General features: G+C 54.9%; 1 protein-coding gene across 6 annotated transcripts in view; it reads right to left on the reverse strand.

Annotated features, from left to right (window-relative positions):
- Positions 1-20,732, reverse strand: part of Lingo1 (leucine rich repeat and Ig domain containing 1) — a 186,934-nt gene that overhangs the window by 23,454 nt on the left and 142,748 nt on the right. For all 6 annotated transcript variants that reach the window (XM_042280981.2, XM_042280980.2, XM_016004390.3 and 3 more), the window contains one exon: positions 11,581-11,813. The gene's annotated coding sequence lies outside the window, so the exon portion shown is untranslated. The remainder of the gene's footprint in view (positions 1-11,580; positions 11,814-20,732) is intronic.

The following is a 20,732-nucleotide window of genomic DNA, read 5'->3' on the forward strand; positions in this document are numbered from 1 at the left end:
TCTCGGACAGGGAAAGGTCATCGACACCTTGTGCTCAAGCACCTGCTCCTAACTCTGTTAACTGCTCACCCAGAAACTCATTTGATTTCTCAACAACCCCACAGGGCCATCCTATCATTTGTTCCTATGAAAGAGACTGAGGCATGGGGTCCCCAGGGAGATAACCCCGGGCTTTCTAACCCAGTGGGCACCTGGGGCTTGGTCCTCACCTGCTGTTAACACGGGGGAAGACATGGCCTCTAGCCAGTCTTTGGTCACATGGGGCATTTTCCCTCCTCATCTTAAATATTGTAGGCTGAGATGTGGCAAAATCTCCATCAGTCAGTCTGTGGTGTTTGTGGAGCCTTGAACCCAGTGTGATGCCAGTCACTAGACCTGTGGGGGAGGCCGAAACCAGGGAAGAGCGGGCAGGAAGTGGGAATAAGGCCATCCAGTTCAAGACAGTTCAAGTTCATGTGGGCTCAGTTCACAGACAGATCAAGGTTGAGGTTAAGGATCTGACTGAACACTTGTGACATGATAGGTCCTCATGTAAGCCTCAACCACATCCATAGAAGGGCTGTTGTTATCCCCAGTATCGGAAAGGCTGAGCATCTTCTCCAGCCACACAGGAGACATGGGATTGAAGGGACAGGCTCTCACTCCATGCTGCCCTGCCCTTCTGCAATGGCATGTAGACGAGGGCCCAGGCTTTGCTGCCCACGTGGCTATCTCAGTCTAAACCAGGGGAGCTGAGGAGCTGTGGGAGGAAAGGGAACAACTAGGACAGACTTCCTGGCCTGGGATGGAGAGGCAGGTGCTTCAGTGGACTCCCCAGTGACGAGGCACTCTACCATCCACCCTTCTGTCCATCCACTCATCCACCCACTCGCTCATTGATCACTCAGCAAACATTTGCCACGGCTTTCTCTGTTCCTCCAGAGCCCGAGGTCTAGCAGACAAGATTCAACCCAGTGTGATGCAGGCTGTGTTTGCACACACACACAGAGCAGGCACTGGGGAATCAGGACAGGCATTCAGGAGGTAGTTGTGGCTGTGCTGAATCAAGGATGGAGGAGGACAGTTACGAGTCCAGAGGTGGGGAGGTGTTCCACACGGATGGCAAGGGTGCCAAGACCCCACCCTTGGGTGGGGAAGGCCACTGCCAGCCAAGAAGACTCCATGGGGTGCAAGGCTGAGTTACCGCCGCCTCTCTCCATCTGCAGGCAGTGGGAGTCCCTGGGCTACAGCAGCCCTGTGGGGCAGGCTGGGCCCTGCTCTAGAGGGATTTAGAGCTGGGGAGTTCAAACCATAACGGCGCGTGTAATTATGTGCAAAACTGAAGGAGGGCTCCTTAATAATTGATGGTAGGAGAGAGTAAATATCGGCAGAGGCACCCGGCTGCATCGCCCCGTCCCGTCTGGCTGGGGCCCAGGGCAGCCGCCGGGCTGCTAATATGCCTATAAATTATTGAACTTATAAAGAAGAAGGCAGGTGTCGTGTCGTACCCATAAACAGCTTGTTAGCTAAGACTAACGAAGGGGCGGCGGGCCCCTTGGCACGGCATCAGCTCCCCTATCCTGATCACAGAGGGAACCAGAGGCAGAGAGAAAGAGTCCAGTTTGTCCTGTACCCGGCCTCCCACCACCTGCCCTACTGCGGCATCCGGCAGTGCCGGAAGGGGAGAGGAGGTCTAAGGACAGAGTCCTGGGTGAGAGCTAGCCCAACGGTGGACAGTAGGCAAATGTGGCCACGTACTTGCCTCGGGGGTTGACAGGAGAAATTGGGAGGCCTGCAGGGCGCACTTCCTAAGGAAGCCACTGTCGAGTCTCACCCTGGCACACCAGCAGCCCTCTCCGAGCGGCTTTCCGTTCCAGTTGCCTGGGCCAGTCTACTTTGGTCGGCTATGAGGAGGGTCCTAGGAGTGTACATGTATGGCATGCCGGGCGCAAAGCAGGCTTCAGGAATGGGTACCCCTCCCCATCTACCTCCACTGAACAGAGCCTCCTAATTAGATCAGACCTAATGAGGCTTCCCTCTGCCAGGCTGTTTACGCTCCATTAAGACCTGAGCCCAGGACAGCAGCCGGGGAGGCACAGTCAGTGGGGGAAGGTGCCGGGCTGCCAGCACCAGGCCACCCAGGCTCTGCTAGCCACAGGCACCTCATCCCAAGGAGCAGAGAGGGTAAATGGAGACAGGGCCCTGGGGCCAGAGCTGCCAGAATTGGCTTCCGGGAGTCTGATAGGTGCCCATGGTATGCTAAGCTCTTTGTCAGGGGAGGCTTCCAAATCCCTAGCTAGACACCCAGCAAAGAGGGTGCAAGCCTGGCATACTTCTCAGGCTGGCAACTCTTACCTAATTCTGATACCTCCAAAAGGCAGATCCTTCAAGTGGTTTCCTTCTTCTGGAGGGAAGAAGGAAATCCAAACTGCTCTCACCAAATAAGCCTCAGGCTGGCTTCCCCCTGGGAAGGGGGCTCCTTTTATATTATCGTCTATAGACTCAGTCTGTCCCCAATATCTGCTCTACAGGGCCACTCAGCGGCCCTGTGGTTGTCCAAAGGCAGACAGCACTAGGCATCTGGAGTCTGGGCCTCCTGATCTCCCTTTGACCACTGGATCTTAAGCTTAGCCTCGGCCAGGTGTGTAGTGTGGTAGGGTGACTCCCTTCCTGCTGGCTCTCCAGCCCATCGTCCAGTGTGGTTGGGACAGGATGGGACGACAGGAGTCTGTGATATTTGCTAGACTGGCTTAGACAGAGAAGGGGTGGAGGAATCCTCAAGGTACAGCCCACTCTGGGCTCTAAGTACAGCTGTCGATCCTAAGAGGGGCATCTTTAATCTGGGACCACCGGCCGTTTGTGAGAGCTAGAAACCATCACTCTGATTTCCAAGCTTCCATCAAACTGAGTGGCGAGCGCACAGAGATGTGGCAGGGTGGCCACCAGGGGACAGCAAGGCAGGACAGATATCTGGGCAGGTAGCAGGAAGACCTAAGTCCTGGGATAGTGGGAACAGGGATGACCACGGGTCAGAGGGACCCGGATCTCTGGAGCACACTGAGGCAGAGGCAGCCTGAGGCGGCCTGCAGACCCTCTTCCTTGTTCGTCCAGGCAAGACCTTGATGGCGCTGAAGGGAGAAGCTGGGATATATGTGATGTCAGGTCGCACCCTGGGGGCAGAGGCCACATGAATTCGGTGACAGGAGGGAGACCAGGAAGCTCTGGTCTGCAGTCTCCATGGGATCTGCTCTGCCTGCACTGGTCCAGCCACCCCCATCCACCAAATCAGGCATTCTGTTCCTCCTGGTATAGGCAGTGGGGGAGAACCCCACCCCATCCCCAAGTCTGTCCCATACCCCAGGAGTCACAGCTCTGAGCCAGAAGCAGCAAGCCAGAGAGAAATGTCCAGAAAGGCTGGTTCTGGTGTGTGGAAGGTCTCTTTGCATTCCCACCTCAACCCCCTCTAACATGGGATGGGGTCTGTTTGTCAACAAGGCAAGGGCATGTGCGATGACTGGGGGAAGCTTCTAGAACACGGTCTGTTCCGGCAAAGCACTCAGATAGTCCTTTCTGTGCCGGCCTTGTTTGATCTTAGCACTTGTTCCAGCAGGTCTTGAGACCCCGCTAAGACAGCCTACTCTGATCGTTCTGACCATTGGAGCAGGTCCAGCACACCTCACCCTCAGGAGGATGAGCCATTTGGGAGCGGGAGACCAGTGAGGGCCGCTCTGTGGTTGTCAAGTCTAGGGATGGTTTGGGGATACACCTGTGCTGTGTTGTGGGCCCGTGTGCCATGTGACAGGGTGAAATGCGGTGTCTCTGTCATTAGAGTTGGCGGGCTCAGCAGTGGACCTTTCTACATCTCTTACTGTTCTTCAAGGCCCATCAGCCATGGGCAGAAGCTCCTGACCTCCCATGCAGGGTCTGCCCTCTGGGCCGAAGATGCCACAGGCAGCTTCCTTCTCCATCCCTCACTGGCCTGTTTGTCCCAAGCCCCACTGTATGCATGAGGACAGGGGAGGGAGGGAGGGAGGGAGGAAGGGAGGGAGGGAGGGAGGAAGGGAGGGAGGGAGGGAGGGAGGGAGGATGTCCTGATCCCAGGGGTCCCGGGGAAGACCCAGGCGTCTTCCTCTTTCTCTCCCTACCCCCTCCACATGGGGCATTTCTGTCACTGCAAACTGAACTTGGCATTTCTAGGCAGAAAGGCATCATCCTACAGGTCCATTTTTTGAGATAATGGAAAATGGGCCCTATAGCAGGGCTGAGCACAGGGGCAAGCTGAGGCCTAGCCAGGCTCTTTTATTTATTTTATTATTTATTGTTTACTTTTTAATTTTTTTTTTTTTAGACAGGGTTTCTCTGTGTAGCCCTGGCTATCCTGGAACTCACTCTCTAGACCAGGCTGGCCTCGAACTCACAGAGATCCACCTGCTTCTGCTTCCCGAGTGCTGGGATTAAAGGCGTGCGCCATCATGGCAGGCTCTTACTGGCCACTTTGAAACTAAGGGAAGATGCAGCCCTGCAGAGGGAAGGCAGCATCCATTTCATGAAGAGAGGTGAAGTGGCGTGCTTGGGAGAAACCAGACCATAGCAAACTTCCATGACCCTGGCAACTGTCACGGAAGTTTGAGCTTGGACGGAGTTTCCCTGGGTGGGATCCTCTTCACGAGCACCTGGTATGGATCGGGGGGCAGCCCGAGATTTCAGACCCCAGCAAGGCTCCCTGTAGTCTCAAATTTAAACATGGGTGTGCGCACACTGAGGCAATGTGTTCACACCACCTGCTGGGGTGCGAAACCAGCCAGAAATACCTGCGCTGTTGTGGTGGCTCAGAAGGCAAGTGGGGAGCCAGGCCTGGTATGCCCTCAGGAAGTCCCAGTGACTCAGACTGCATCCCACCCCACCCCTCCCCCACACACGCAGACACCCTTCCTCCTGCTCCCCACACCCAGACACCTTCCCTCCCATGCACATAGTCTAAGAACAGGCTTGTCTAGGAGCCTCAATTCTTCTACCCAGAGCAGGGCCTGGAGGCTGCCTCAGACAACTCACGGGGGGGCCAAAGGGTCTGGAGTAAGGAGCCCTGGCCCGTGGGCTTGCAACCGGAAGTTGGGGTCAGGAGGACCCCAGCACACAGTGGGATGAGTCGGATGCTCACTCACCACCCTCCCAAGAGTCAGTCAAGCTGTAGGTAGACCTCATGGCTACTCCTACCACCAGTGGCCAACTCTTTGCACTTTAGTTTGGCTGTGGTATTTTCACATCGATGAGTTGGAGGTAGGGGTGGGTGTCTGTGTGTGCCTCACAGTTGGAGATAAATACCAGCTCATGTCTGAAGTATAGCAGGCAGACAAACTTATCTGGGGTCCCTGGGTCTTCCCACCCAGCTCCAGGCCTGCTGGTCCCAGACAAGTGCATGATTGCTGCCTCTGAAGATCCTCCCGGGTGCCTTCCTCCCCCTGTACCTCATATGTCTCACCAGTCCTGGGGAACTGGCTCCGGATCTCCTCTAGAGGGGCTCGAAGGCTTCCTGCAAGCCAGTGGCTAGCTCTGGGGATGGACAAGTGAGCAGGGGGCCCTGCTGCTGAGCTCCTCTTGTGGTGGGCATTGACCATTCTCACTGGGGTGGGGAGCTAAGGAGCTTAGGGGTATAACATACCAAACGCCCCCTCAGTACCCTACTGTCTGAGGGCGCAGGAGGCCCCAGCACAGCTTGAATGAGCAAGTACACAGGAAGACCTAGTTAGTTTCCCCATCCACCTATCCTGCCTGCCTCCCGCGGCAAGGTGACCGAGGGGACATCTGTATGAGCTTGCTGGGGGAGCAAGGGGACAGGCAACCAACTGCAGACTCTGTCACCTTGCAGCCCTATCAATAAAGTCGTGAGGAACCGTGGCTCTGAGCATCCCTGCTTGTGCTCTAGTTGTGTGTCTATGAAACATGGGGGAGCCAGGAGGTGACCCGGAGAAGACCTCAACCAAACACACAGCCCCCAGCCCTACCCCACAGTGGCATGCAAGGGGACACCCACCCGGGCGCATATTTGCACCTAGAGAAGACTAACACACGCATGGGCTCACTCTGTTTCTGTCCCTCCAAGGAGTCCTGCTTCCCAGTATTCTGCTGTCATGGTAACCAAGAGAGCTAATGGGGGGAGGGGAGCAGGGGGAGGGAGGGGAAAAGGGGTTGAGGGACCTAGATGTGGCTTAGGACGAAGCTGGAGGCTTAAGTTCCTCTCTCTTCTTTACACCACAAACATGGGTCACACCTCTGTGGGCAGTGGGGGTGGGCACAACTGGGTAGAACTGCTTCCAGGGAGAGTCAGCTCAGAGGCCACCATCCCACTGTCCTGGGAGTATATGCTACACCTAGAAAACCCAGGCATCTCCCTGATGAAGGTCGACATAGAGAAACCCCCTCCACTGAGCTCCCAAGGGGGCTCTGTCCACAGGGAAAGGCTAGCATTTCGTGGTTTGGTAGGGTCAGCAGATGGCTAGGGAAAGGCGTGCTCTTCTACATGGGGCCAGAGGGCAGACAGGCTCTGTGACCTTGGGGGCACTGCCAGGCCTTTAGTCTATGCCCTCAGGTGCTAGCACCCAGTTATTGCTAGGGCAGTAACTCACTTCATACTTTCCACAGCCCTAGGAAGATGTGCTGGCATCCCTACCCCACAGTGAGGAAGCAGAGGCCCGGGGAGGCAGGACAGTCACTCAAAGTCACAGAGGAGTGAATGACAATCAAGACGGGTACTTATCTCCTGGAGAAGGCAGGGACCCAGCACCCATGTGGGCTAACTACCTGTGTTACCGGCATGGAGCTGGGAGGCCACCTCCCAAGCGGCCACACTAGTGGGGATCCAGAGGTGCGCAGGGTAGGGATGGCCAGCTGAGAACACCAACCCCCAAGTTCTCCATCCGGGGCTTGTCTGTGGCAGATCTGGTCAGTTGGTACCAAGAGCAAGAGCACACTGGTCCTTCTGTGGAAGCACGGGCCAGAGCAGAGGTAAGCCTGCTCACAGGAGGGTCTGACAGGAGGCAAAGAGTGGCCAGAGCGACAAGGAGGAGAGAGGCGAGGGCCTTCCTGGAGGAGCCTGTGGAGGGGAGGGACTCAGCCTGCGGGCAGGGGCATGGGCAGCCCAAGAAGCCGAGAAGAGCAAGTACGAAGTGAGAACGATGGAAGAGCCGTGTCTGAAGAAGGCCCGTGGAGGGGCCACGATGGTCCTGAGTGGGTCTAGAGGCTGAGTGAGCGTGCATACTCTCCACAGGACCTCCTCCCCCAACACAGGGCACCTTTCTAACTCCATGCTGACATGCCACAGGGACCAAGAGCCTCCTCCAGGCGGGGCTGGACGACTCACAAGTACTGACAAGGGACACGTGTCTTTTCCCATCGAGGCTGCCTCTGAACCCAGGTTCCACAGGACAGGCACACTGGGGCCGGTGGATCCCCGCCGCTGTTGGGCAAATGGCAGTCTCACTGGATGCTGTTCCAGGCGGCCCAGGAAAGGCCCTGGCAAAAACCTTGTGCTCCACGCGGCCCCACCCCATGCCCTTCACTTCGGTCCGCCCTCCCCCACCCCACTTCCCTGTATCTCCATCATTGTTCCTGTGTTTTTCGCCCTCAGCACTTTTCCTGAAAGAGAACAGCTGGGCTGCTGGAGTCACAGAGGAAATATTTTTTCTGACTACTTTGCAGATTCCCCTCCTCTATGAAAACTGATGCCACCATTGCAGATGGATTGACAGACAGACAGGGAGGTATCTATTTCCTCAACGCCTTCTCCTAGGGCTCTGTTCTGGGGAGGGAACGGTGGTAGATGGGGAGGGGCTTGGAATTGGGGCCTTCAGAACAGCATCAATCCCATTTTACAGATGAGGAAGCTGAGCCCCAAGATCCCCTAGCTACAGTAGCCACTGAGTTTACATCCACACAGAAGCGAGCGTTTAAGGAGGGTGTGCTGTGTGCCAGCCCAGTGGCTGGTGGGAGCATGTGATGGTTCTGAGTCAGACACATTGTTGGCGACACTTGAAGGCTCAAATGTGCACATGGCTGTCCTGAAAGATGTCCCTCCCTCCCTAAGTGAGACTTGACCCCACGACCTCACAGTTTTCCATACTCTTCTGCTGGGGTTAGGCTGCATTACCACACTGGTTGACTGCTGTAGTGTGCCTGGCCTGACTCCTGTGGCCAGAGGCGGTGGGGGGCGGGAGAGTGCAGAGAAGGCCAAGCCTATCTTAGCCTCTGGTCACCTTCTGTGGGTCTCAGTGACCTTACTGTGAAAAGGGGAACCAGGGTACACTGAGTCTCAGGGAACAAGTAATGTGGGGTTGAGTCACACGGACCATGTTGGCCTGCCTGTGCCCTTTCCCAAGGGTCACCCTCCTCATCTAATTCTGCAGGATTGGAGATCTGAGGCAGGGCCCTGCTCCCCTGGTCTCCTAGTGTGCTTCTCCTGCTAAACAGAGGAGCTGAAGAGAAGGACAGCAGAGACCAGGCCTAGGACTTAAACCTGTTGTCACTACTAATGTCCCTAGAATCCTGCACAGTTTCTGGACCCCCACAAGGCTGCAGGCTCTCAGCTCGGCACCCATGTGCATGTGGAGGTCAGAGGTCAGCCTTAGGCGTTGTTCCTCAGGTGTTGTCTACCTTGTATTTTGAGACAAGGTTTCTCATTGGTCACCGAATGGGCAAGGACGGCTGGCTGGTGAGCCCCAGGAATCCACCTGTCTCTGCCTCTCTTACTTTGGGAATATGAATATGTACTTCCATGCTAGATTTTTTTTTAAATGTGGGTTCTGGGGATTGAACTCAGGTCCTCACAAGCACTGTACTGATTGAGCTACCTCACCAAACCTGTGGTAGACCTTGATCTGTGCAATTAAAATCCAAAGTTGGGGGGCGGGGCACGGTGAGAGTGTGGTTCAATAAGAGAGAACGTGACTAGCATGGGCAAGACCCTGAGTTCGATCCTCTACACTGGAAGAAAACAAAACCACACACACACACACACACACACACACACACACACACACACACACACACACATCAGGTAAATGCCTTCAAGAGGAGGAATTCCCCTCACTTGGAGCCGACATGGGAATTACAAGGACAGAAATCTCCATTTTGTGTAGACTCAGAGCCCTCCTTGGCTGCCCAGTGTGTGTGTGTTTTAACCACACAGTGGGAAGCTTTGGGTTGACATGTGGCCTATGAAATCGCTCACGCATCTAAAACAAACAGGCTGTGTGGTGAGGCCTGCGCTCAACATCAGCGCCGTTCTTTGGTATGACAGAGCAGCCAGATAAAGACATGTCTGCAAGTCAGGCTTGGGGGAACAAAAACCAGGGCACAGCCAAGGAAGAACCGAAGGACATGGCGTGGGGTGGGTACAGAGGAAGCCGGGGACAGGCAGTTCCCAAGTGCTTGGCCAGCTGGTGCCAGAGCATGGGTGGGAAGGCTCTAGTGGAGAGGTCAGAAACCAAGGCAACCAGGAGGATGGTAAGGGCTTTGTGGGGTCCCCTGGATGCAGCAGCTCCCCACACTTCATGGTGGGGGAAGCGGAGAACAGGAGGGCAAAAGAAAGGAACTCACTCCCCACTCACACCCTGTCACGGCTCACAGCAGGAAGTGACGGAGAATAGGAGGGTCTGGAAGGTTTAGTTCCAGGTGACCTTGCCTCCTCATAGGCAACCATAGAGATGAAGGTACCCGGATGGATCTGCATGATATGAGGTGGCAGAGGTGTTTGCAAACTGTCAAGTGGTGTGCAGGTGAAGAGAAGGGGCCAAGCCTTCCCTGGAGCTCGGCTGTTGAAGCACCAGGAGGCCAATTTACTGTTTTCCAGTGTGGTGTGTAAACAAGTACACAGCATGTGCACCTGTGTGGTGTGTGTGTGTGTGTGTGTGTGTGTGTGTGTGTGTGTGTGTGTGTGTGTAAGACTTAAGGCTTTTGGAAGCCTAAAAGTGAGGGGGGTTTTCAAGATAATCTTAAGAGCTAAAAAAAAAAAAAATGAATATGTGTCAAAAGGAATAAAGAGGCTTAAATGGCTCCCAGGTGGGTCACAGAATATAAGAGTCCTTGCTGTTATTTTTTGATTGTCTCCATGCTGGGAAGACAGGCAGAGGGTCGCCATGGCAACTCTGGGCATCCAGCAGGGGGCAACCTGGACCCTGCAGGTTTTGTCTGGGTTGAACAGTGAGTCAGCCCATCGGAGTTCAGAGGTCAGATCTGGGTCCAATCCAGCCAGGCAGGACCCTTGTCCTGAATCCCAGTCTCCTCCTGTTCTGGAAGTCGCTTGAAGGGTGAGGAAGGGACAGACAGGAGCCGTGTCGTGGAGAGGTCAGGTCAAAGATGTGGTAGTCTCAGGATGGGGGCACAGTCAAGGCAGTCTGAAGGGTTGCCACAGAGGGGAGACGGGTCATGTGTGGGCAACACAGAGGATGGGGTAAGGATGGGGGTAAGGGAGGTGATGGGTAGGCTGGTGTGTACAAGCTTGGTTCTGGTAGCTGCCCTCAGCCACTCCCAAGCTTCGGCCGAGCCGGTGTTTCCTGGGCTGGATGTAGAGTACTTTAGTCTCAATGGTGGGCTTCACAGGTCAGGATCAGCCACATTGGAAAAGCAGCTATGGTAGATCCATCCATGCATGCACACTCATGCACGGAAGCATTTTTTTCCCCTGCGTGTGTAACTGCATGTATGTCTGTGTACATATGGAGGCCTGAGGCTGATATCAGGGGTCTTCCTTGACCGCTCTCCACCTTATTTATTGAGGCAGAATCTTTTAGTTGAATCCAGAGCTTGCCCGTGTTTAGCTAGCCAGCTTGCTCTGGGGATGCAGGGAATCTGCAGGGATTAAAGCCTTCTCGTGCGTTCTGAGGATGTGGACCCACTCTCTGGCTTGCATGGCAAGAACCTCATCCATAGAGCTATCTCCCTAGCCTCATGGAAGTCATGTCTAGGGAACAAACTGGAGGCAGAAGGAGCTCTCTGTTTATGGAAATGTAACTGCAAGTTCTGCCTCTGGCACCCCTGCATCCCAGGGCGGGACAGTCAATCAATATGTTCTCAGTAAGAGAATGAGTGACAGAGACTGAATGAACAGTGTTCAGAAAGCTGCATGGGAACCTAGGAGGCAGTTAACACCTTCTCTCCACTAATTTGCAGCCTGGTATTGAAAGAGCTAAACAAGCTAATGAAACCCAACTGATCTAAAAATGGCAGGTGATAGCGTTTCTGGGAAGCTCAGGGAATCTGAGTGTTGCATGACCTGGGCCGTACCCAGAACTATGGACAAGCAAGATCTAGAAAACACAGCCCTGGTTCCTTCTGAAGGTCAAATAACTGAACCTCAAATGTGTATGAAGTTGTGGTTGGTACTGGGACCATCTTGACTGAAAAGGTTTCTTTCAGTCATGATTGGCACTAACAAGCAAGGGCCTGATGCACGTGCTACACCTCACGCATGAGTCTGGAAATCACACCATGCACACAGCTTCACATGGAGAGCAAGCGCATCAGAGCTTCAGTGTGCTCCATCAGCAGAATCCCCCCAAACAAAAGATGGTGGTACCGGTCTGGTCAGCGCCACGCTGGCCTCTTTACCTGATGAACTGGTCAGCTCTGTCCAGTCTGTGTCCAGGGAAAGGGGCTTGGTGTGTGTGGGTCTTGAAGTCTTTGGGTCTCTGGATTGATCCTCAGGGATTCTGGGCTGAGGCTGAGCAAGAGAGGCCTCGGGGTGCTTCTTAAATTCTGGAGAAGTCAGGGAAAGCCAGAGTGGAAAATCCAGAATCCATTTCTCCTTCATGCCAGATCCCAGAGGGAGGCTCACGTGATACCTGAAAAGCAGGCACAAATAGACCGGGGAGTCAGCAAGCGTGAGGGTAGTCGTTACTGACTGACTTCGGGCGAATCTTTTGCCTTCTCTGAATTAAGAACACCGTGGGACAGAAGCATCCCTCCCAGGGCCACTGTGGGGATCAAATAAGAAGGCAGACACAAAGTGCTTCATCCAGGAAAAGGGCCAGAAAGAGTTGGTACTGCTCCTGCTGCTGAGGGGGATTCACAGGTAGAAGGGGTCTCATTCCAGAGTCCCTGGAGACTCAGAAGCCACTTCGGGCTTCCGGAAGTGCACTGTGAGATGGTGGCTGACGTCTATTCTCCCTTCTCAAACAAACCCACCATCTCTTGCCTGTGGCTATAGCTGTGGAAGGCACGTCGAGTGTGCGTGCGTGCGTGTGCGTGTACGTGTGTACTACAAGTAAATCATTTCCCCCCATGCCAATATCTCCTCTGGGTGACATCTGCCACTCATCTACCACAGATGCTCCATCTTCTGTCCTTCCGTGACTGAGTTCCTGTGGGGCAGAGCAGGGCCACAGCACACAGGGCCTGGCCAGTGGGGAAAGGTCAAAGGCAGGGAAAACGGGAAAGGCCCTCACGCCCTCTGTGGTGTCCTGAGTTTGAGGAGAGGGTGTCCTCAGAAGCCTAAGGTCAGAGGTGGTGATGGGGACTGAGCACGTTCCTGATAGAAGACTGAAACCCAAAGAGAAGTTGCCCAAGGCCACGGCCCTGTGGCTGTGGACTCAGGTCTAGAGTCGAGGTGGCTCTGGATTCCAGGTGTCTTGAAACCCAGGTGTCTGTTCTGGTCCACTTGGGCTTGAGTGGTCCAAAGCCCTAAGCCATTATCCCTCTCCACTGTTCCCTACACACCAGGTCTTGCTTACTCACTGATCTTAAACTCCAGGGCAGACCTATGTCAGGGAGGGTGGCATCTTCCTGTGAATGGAGAGGCAGGTCCCCAGCCAAGTGGGCTACCCAGACCCCCTAGGCCCTCGTGGTGTTGAATGGAACATTTGTTGAATGGAATCGAATTTGCTGTTCGATTGCAGGAGATGTAATTTGATCTGGGTCTTATGAAGTCCTTAATAGAGTTAAGGTATCACCAGGATCTGCTGCTTTTTCATTTGTTAAAAGAGGTTCTGAGCTGGAAAAGGGACTCGGCAGAGTGAGGCACCTGTCTGTTCTTCCTGCCCCAGCTGCCACCATGCCACACCCTGGGGACGCTGCCATCTGTCTCCATTCCAAAGCTAAAGGTCTTCATCTCTGAAGTAGGGGTTGTCAATGCTGATGATTTATCGGAGGGACATGGCCAGAAAAGGGAGAGGAGGGAGGTGGGTCCCTCTGGAGTTGGAGGCCCAGGGGAGAGGAGCTCACATTCATTAGGTACATTCTGTGTGTTTCCCTCAGTTCACTCAGTGCTCACAGCATCCCTGTGTGGCAGGTGCCTGAGGCCATCGTGAAGAGATGTTTACCAATTCTCTAGGTGATTCTTTTTCTTTAAGCATGTGGTTAAGAATTGTAGTTCCTTGTCCCCTTTGGAGTTACACGTGGCTCATGACACGCTTTGACCAATGAAACTTCAGTGGAAGTTACATGAGTCGGAAGAGAAACTGGTCATGCGTCTTCCTGCTGTCATGGCAACTGTGAATATCGGAGTTAAAATGGTGGAGAGCCATCAGCCTGGGGTCTTGAGTGACAATGAGAACCAGCTAGTCCATGGAACAGGCTGAGAAAGGAGAGCTTCTGTTGTTTGAAGTCCTAGGAGTTTAGTCATCTAGTCTGACTGGCACAGTGCCACTGTGCCCCCCCATCCCCTTCTCCAGATGAAGACGTGGAGGCTGAGGAAAGTTCAACAGCGTGCCGTGGGAGCCAGAATGGGTAATCAGGGAAGACAGGGCTCAACCCCAATCCATGTGATACCAGGACCATGTCCTTTCCAAGCGAGACTCTGGTGGCTACCCTAGGCTGGTCAGATGTGGTCAGACAGTGTCGCTAGGCAGTGGGGACAGGGTCTGAACTCACTGTCCACATCTCATCTTCTACTCCTTGCTGAGCACTGTGCCCGGCAGCCTTCATAGTGGTCTGCCGGGCACAAAAGATGGTGAGGCCTGAAGGTCAGAGGTCAGAGGCTGGACACACTAACAGTGCTGCTCCCTAGGAGAGGGACCTTGGTGAACTGCAAGCCTTTTCTGAGCCACAGTCCTCTTACGAGTCAAATACCACCGCCCTTCCCTCTGGTTATTTCAGAAACTGAGATTTTTGGCACACAGTAGGACTCCACACCCAAGCTCTGTTGTCGCTGGAGGCAGGCCCACTGCCCCACCTTCCTACCCCACAGCTTCATGGGGAAAAAGCCAGATGTCCCTCCTTCGGAGCCCCTGGGCAACACTTTTATCTCATGGGCTCCTCCTTGGCCCCTAGAGACCGGGCAGCAGTGTGGTCTGACCTGCCTCATGCCTGGAGAAGCGGGATGGGTCATGTCTGGTTCTATGTCCCAAATTTCCTACTTGTTGGCCATCTACTCTTCTTCCTGCCCAGGCAGTTCCTCCCCAGGGCTTGGTCACACCAAGTCCCATACCACACCCTGCTCAGGCGGACAGTCCCCCCAGGACTGGGGCCCTCCCGCTAATCCACCTGTTGCTGGAGTCGTGTCCTGAGCTATCATACCGAAGCAGCGCCACAGAATGGGATCTGCTTGGCTCTCTCCCCAGGGGCATGGGAAGCCCCCCGGTTGGTGCCATCGGTCCATTGCAGGGACTAAGGTTTTAACAGTACGGCCTGCATATTCTACTTTTAAATGCTCTCTATGTCATTTTCAACAGCGCTGAGCAGCCAGGCACAGGAATGGGAGAGAACAGCCCTCAGAAAGGGTTCAGGGAATCAGAGACATCAGGCAGGAGGCAAGGCACGGTCATGTGACTTAGGGAAACCATTTCCTCAAGGCCAGAACTAGTGATCAGAAGGGATCTGAGGTCCTGCTTTGGCCCTGGGCTGAGCCCTTAGGAAGAGTGGCCCCTGAGCCATCCTCAACAGCCCAGACAGCCAGCGGCTCCCTCAGCACAGTCGGTCTGACTCCGCCACCCTCCCTCCTAGGCTTCTTCCACCCCCTTCCCCTGCCCTTTTTCCCTTCCTAAAAACACAGAGAAATGGGATTCAGAAGCCTACACTGCCTGCGGAACATGGTTCAGCCTCCCAAAAGAGGAAATGCCAATGTGCGGGTTCTCATGGCAACTCCAGCTCCACCCCCTGCAGCCGCCCAGCGCCCATATGGTGAGATCCGAGCAGGGCGCATTGACTCAGCCGGCCCGGGGTCTGGCTGGGGCTGCCATGCGGGCCGTGCTGGATCCCTCAGCTGCTCTTTGGCAGCCCGTGCAGGGGACCAGAACGTGGGGCTGGTACTCAGGAGCTGTCTCAGCACCAAGTAGGGCTCTCCGTGGCCAGCAATGAGCCCGTGCTTTCCAAGGTGGGCCTCACCCGTCTCTTGCTCCCTCCGTCTCGACTCTCTGATGTAAACCCTGAGTTTGGGAGTTCCCGGTATGGAAGCGCGTGGGGATCAGAAGTGGAACCAGGGGCTATTTTTCTTGTCCCGGGCAATGGTACCATAATCACCTGCCCCACCCCATCAAGCAATAGTGAAGGTGCCCAGAGCCCTGACCTCCAAGCCATGGAATGAAGAAGCAGCCCCAGCCTTACTGAGATGCCCCAGGGCACCGCCCCTCCCTAGCCGCGAACCTCCCGTGCCCACCGGGGCAGTGCCTGCCAGCCTGCCTTATAGACAGCCCTGCTTTTCCGGGCCAGCTGGCATTTCCGTAACTAATGTAGTGGAAACTAGTGCCAGGGTTGGGGACTGCAAGGCTGGTGGCTGAGGAGCAGTTTTCTCGGGCTTGGCGCCCACCCTGCATCCTTTGCTGGGGTTCTGTGGTACCAAGAAGCTGACGAGAAGAAGCAAGTCCCTGGTGCTTCCCATCTCCTCCTCACCTGACCCCAAAGGGGCCTCCTCCGACTTCAGCCCTGGGCCATCTTCTTCCCTTGGTGGGTGTGGCCAGGTTGAGGATGAGGAGTGAGGGTTGATCTATCTGCTCCTCTTGTACCCATTCTCTCTGGAGGCTGTGTACCCCGTTTTCTCTGTGAGTTCTACTTACATCTTTCTTGTTTCTAACTCTCCTAGCAGACATTTCTGTACATGTCAGAGCCAGAGAACCCCAAAGGCAGTGGCCCAGACCCCACAGGAACACATGAACGGGTCATAAGAGGGTAGAAACTACACAGGGTCAAATAGCAAGTCTGGGTCCTGTGGGGCCGAGAAGCATAAGCCCTTGTCTCCCCTCCTAGGCCATTTTCAGAGTCCCAAGCCGCTGCCTCCAATTATGTCTCCTCTCGACTGAAAGAGGGCTGGATGGGTAGGTGGGGGCAGGGAGCAAGGACTGTGGAACAGATGGGCTTGGAGGGAGGGGGAGGAGCCCCGGAGAACCTGGAACTCTTACAAAGTTGCGAGTTAAAACATTCTTCACACTCCCGCCTCCTTTACTGTGCTGATGAACCAAGACGTGACAAAAATGTGTCAGATTTTTTAAAAAACCACACACATACACAAATGCCAGGCCTGTATCTGCCGCCCGCCCAAGCTTGGCCCATCTGCTTCCTGGGGGTGGAAGGGAAGGGGCCTTAGCAATGGCACCCCATTCTGGACGCCTCAGTCCCGGCTCACAGTGGCCCCCAGCCATGTCGGGAGGCCGAGAGGGGAAGGCCTTGCCCTGCCCAACTGCCCATGTCTCAGCTGGGCTCGCTGCGGCATCCAGCACATGCCCTCCTCTCCACTCTGAGTTGGGTGTAGCCTCCCTGTCACCTGCTTCAGCTGGGGGACCAGAGCTTGGGGAGCGTTCCCTCAATGTACAGGTGTCAAGCCGAGCCTCAAAGAGTCGGTTCACCCAACAAACACCGTCTGAGCACACATTTGCTCTTCACCTCAGACCCAGCAGGCAAATGGGATTTTAGTGTTGGCCAGAAACACAGGCATGCTCCCTGGCCGAGCCGGGCCAGAGAGGCACGACTCAGCAGTCAGCATGTAGATAGACAGACCTCTGAGGGAGAAGACGGCTGGACGGGCAACTGGGTCTGGAGAGACACTCGGCTGGGCCTCACTCCACTGTGAGTCAGCTTCAGCATGAAGTTCAGCACCCCGGAGTTGTGGGCAGGCAGGGATGAGGGTCACTTCGGCAGCTACTTGAGCTTGGGCTGAAGAAGGTGGTCACGTGTCAGTGGTCACGGGATCAGACGTGACTATGGGCACAGAGGCAGCTTAGAGAACAGCCATGCAGAGGACAAAAAGAAACTCCTCAAAGCTGGAGGCTTGACGGTGGTGTAGGGCAGGGATTAGACCCTGGCGTGCCTGGCGGGTTCCTGAGGGGACTGTTGAGCGTCCCACGCACTGCTAGAGGACAGGATCTGGGCGTGTTGTGGTCAGATATGCAGAGAGGCTTCACTCCTCAGACCAGCCATGTTTCTCTGCAGTACCTTTCTTCATCCTCGTTCTGGAGTCCAGCCTGGCCAGGCCCCATGCCAAAGAGGCTCCTTTTTTGTTCTGTGTGTTTGTTTTCGAGACAGGGTTTCTCTGTGTAGCTTTGGAGCCTGTCCTGGAACTCGCTCTGTAGCCCAGGCTGGCCTCGAACTCACAGAGATCCGCCTGCCTCTGCCTCCCGAGTGCTGGGATTAAACACGTGTGCCACCACCACCCGGCTAAAGAGGCTCCTTCTTAAGAGCCTGGTTCAAACGCCTAAATGCCACCTCTTCTGAGAAACATCCTTGAACTTGCTGAGACAAGCAGATGCAGTGGGCCCCACATGGAACTTTGTCACCCTGAGGACTCCCGAGCAGGGTTCCTCAGGGACCCTCATCAGCTCGGTCACCCTGTCCTTTTCCCATTGCCACACTGATCTCAAAGGCATCTGGCCAGACACAGTCCTAGCGTGGACACAGGGCTTCAGAGAGGACAAGGAGACTGCCTCACAGCAAACAGCAGTTGACATGCTGGGGTCACTTCAGAACGGCGTCACCCCCGTCTGAGTCCTGAAGCTCTAGGGTCCTGCGGCAGAGCGGTGGGTAAGCTGGATGGGGTAGGCTGTGGTGTACGCTGCTGGAGAAATGGGCAAAGCTGCCCATGGCTGGGAGATTTCTAACGGAAGTCTCTTGGATCGGTTACTGTATATCCAGGCAGCCTGACCTTGAAAGCTGGAGGCTGGGGGAAGCTGTGGGCAGCCTAGCAGCAGAGGCCCAGCCTCCTCCAGGGAAGTGCTGGGAGGTGGAGACAGCTTAGTGGAGGGCAGAAGGGGCCTGGCACCCCGTCCAAGGGTGGGGAGGTCCTGGAGAGTCAGCAACTCCCTCCCCACCCCCCCACCCCTGGCATTCAGAAGCAAGATCCTTTCTGAGGAGCAAGAACGGGCTTGGTGTCATCTCCTGGAGCCTCAGTCCCCCATTGCAAGGTGGGATTCCTGTGTCAGCTCCACAGGAGTCATTGGAGGCCTAGAGACGAGACCTGGAGGATGTTCAACAGAACAGAGTCCCATGGTCCCAGGACCAAGGAGGAGGTGCCTCTGATTCCTCAGGGGGCCTCTGTGATGACCTGAACACCCGAACTCCCCAAGGCACTTTGAAGTCCTGGGATGAAGTTCCACCTGAACCCCACCTCCCGTGGAGGACTATGAGCCCCAAGCAGCAGCAGCATCTCCCTTTCCCCCCAGGGACCACACACGGACACCTGCTGTGGCTGGAAGTGCTCAGGAAGTGTGGCTGGAAGGGGCTTTCTCCTCCGTGTCAGTGGGAATGGAGGGAGGAAAGCCTCGCCTCCCCCCTCCCCCCTCCCCCCTCAACATTCTCCTTCCTACTCATTAGAAATCCATCTGAGTTAATGGATTAATTAAATGATTTAATATATGCACAGTGTTAGTGCAGTGCTTGACACAGTGAAAACTCAGTATTAGTAGTCAATGATAGGACGGCGCCGAGACTCCTCCTTCACATACGAGTGCCGCAGACGGAAAAACTGCTAGCGGTCATATACTACTTAGTATGAATTAGTTTAAAAAGACACCTTGTTTTCCAGCTCACCTTAACCTGAGGCCAGCCAGTTTGGGGCTAAGAACCATTTTGGAGTCTGTTGTGTGGGAGGCAAAATAAGCAAGGTATGGGCCTCTGTTTATCCGGTCTCAGGAGGGTGACATCTCTAGCCTAGGTGGACAAGGGGGAGTGAGTGGCCTTCAGGGACTAGGGTGTGCCCCCAGCTCTCCAGGGGCAGGGTTTGGGAGCTGGCATGCCCTAATGTAGGGAAGACATCCCCTACGCACAAGGGCACCCAGGACAGGCAGAGGGACTGGGGAGGGGCTCTGGGGGCAGTTGAGACCCAAACTCACTGCCTGCTCCCCAAGGTTCTGGGCATTGCAGCAGATAGGGGAGGCAAGGGTGATTATACACAGAGAGGAAGCAACTGGAATACAGGAAGTGAGATGGGCAGGGGTGTGGTGAGACTGGAGATGCAGGGTAGGAGGGAGCTGAGTAGGTTTCCAAACAGTTCTGGATGGAAGGCTGATAGGGTCAGCTTCTTCCACCCCTGCAGTTTTCAGGGGCCCACCAGGATGCTGGGGTTGGTCTAACCCCCAAGATGATGAGCACTGAGAACATAGTCACAGAGGAGAATCCAGTGAGCTCACTGGATTTGCCTCTGGTTGACAGGTTTCATGAGAGAGTTGGGATGCAATTAAAGCATGCGGCTTTGTGGTCAGACTTGCAGTAGTTCTTAGACAGCTTGGAAACTAACAGGAATGTGGGAAGCCCAGGATCTGGTAGGGAAACATTGGCTTTTCCTAGCCCAAAGCAGCATGTAGAGCCTCATTGGGGAGGAAATACAACTGTAGATGGTTCCCATCCACTCTGGAAGATCCACACCCACTCCAGGGCAAACCACTCTTTGGGGCTTAGGTTCTGTCCATGAAATGGGGATAATAGTGCCTACCATGCTATCCAAGGCTCCAAATATGATCCAGTATGGTCACTATCTAGTTCCATAGCTGGTCTCCCCTCCAGGACAGCCATGCCTTCAACACAACATGCAAGGCACAGGCCAGTCTTCTGCCTTACAGGCCCTAGGTTCCTTGTTTGGCCTATGGCTGCACAATGGGAAGGTCATGAGGTCCTTTCATGACAGACATGCCTGTTCTGCCTCCCCCTTCCTGGGCACTTCCTGATTTTGACACTGGCACACCCACATGCCTGCTGTCAGGATCCTGCAGGGCCTGAGGTGGGCAAAATGGGACTGGATGGCAGACACATTCACACCTTTCCAGCTCCTTGCCCTAGTGATCAGGGAGATGTTCATATGTCCCTAGCCTGAAGGCTCCCAAGGCTCACAGTGCTTATGATGAGTAAGGTCACATTTGTAAGGGGACAGCATGACACAGCAACTCCTGTCCCCTTCTCAGCTGCCCCTGCCATTTCCAATCCAGCTCCTGTCCCAGGAGGCCTCTGAGCACAAGGTACAACTTGACTGTTGGTCTGCAGGGAGCAAGAGAAGGGATTTCCTATGTGGGTCATCAGGCAAGAGGGATGGAGCTGGCTGGGGGCCTCAGGGACAAGAGGGCAGGAATCTGAGCCCAGGGTGTCTACTTCTAAGTGGTGGTGAATGAGGGGCCTGCTTGCCTCTCTGTGGTCTGTAACTAATGCCTCCAGAAAAGCCTGCATTCTCTGGCTCCAGATGGTGAGACAGTTTTGAAGCTGATAAACCCACTCTTGGGTGAATACATGTGTCCTCATGATCACACAAGTGCACACACATGTCAGACATACACACATCCTCTGCTGGAAGAGGGCAAGTGCCACATAGGCCTCTGCATATAGACAACCCAAGGCCCTTTAGGCAGGCAGCC

This window comes from Peromyscus maniculatus, chromosome 7, assembly GCF_049852395.1.
Source record: "Peromyscus maniculatus bairdii isolate BWxNUB_F1_BW_parent chromosome 7, HU_Pman_BW_mat_3.1, whole genome shotgun sequence".
Taxonomy (NCBI): Eukaryota; Metazoa; Chordata; class Mammalia; order Rodentia; family Cricetidae; genus Peromyscus; species Peromyscus maniculatus.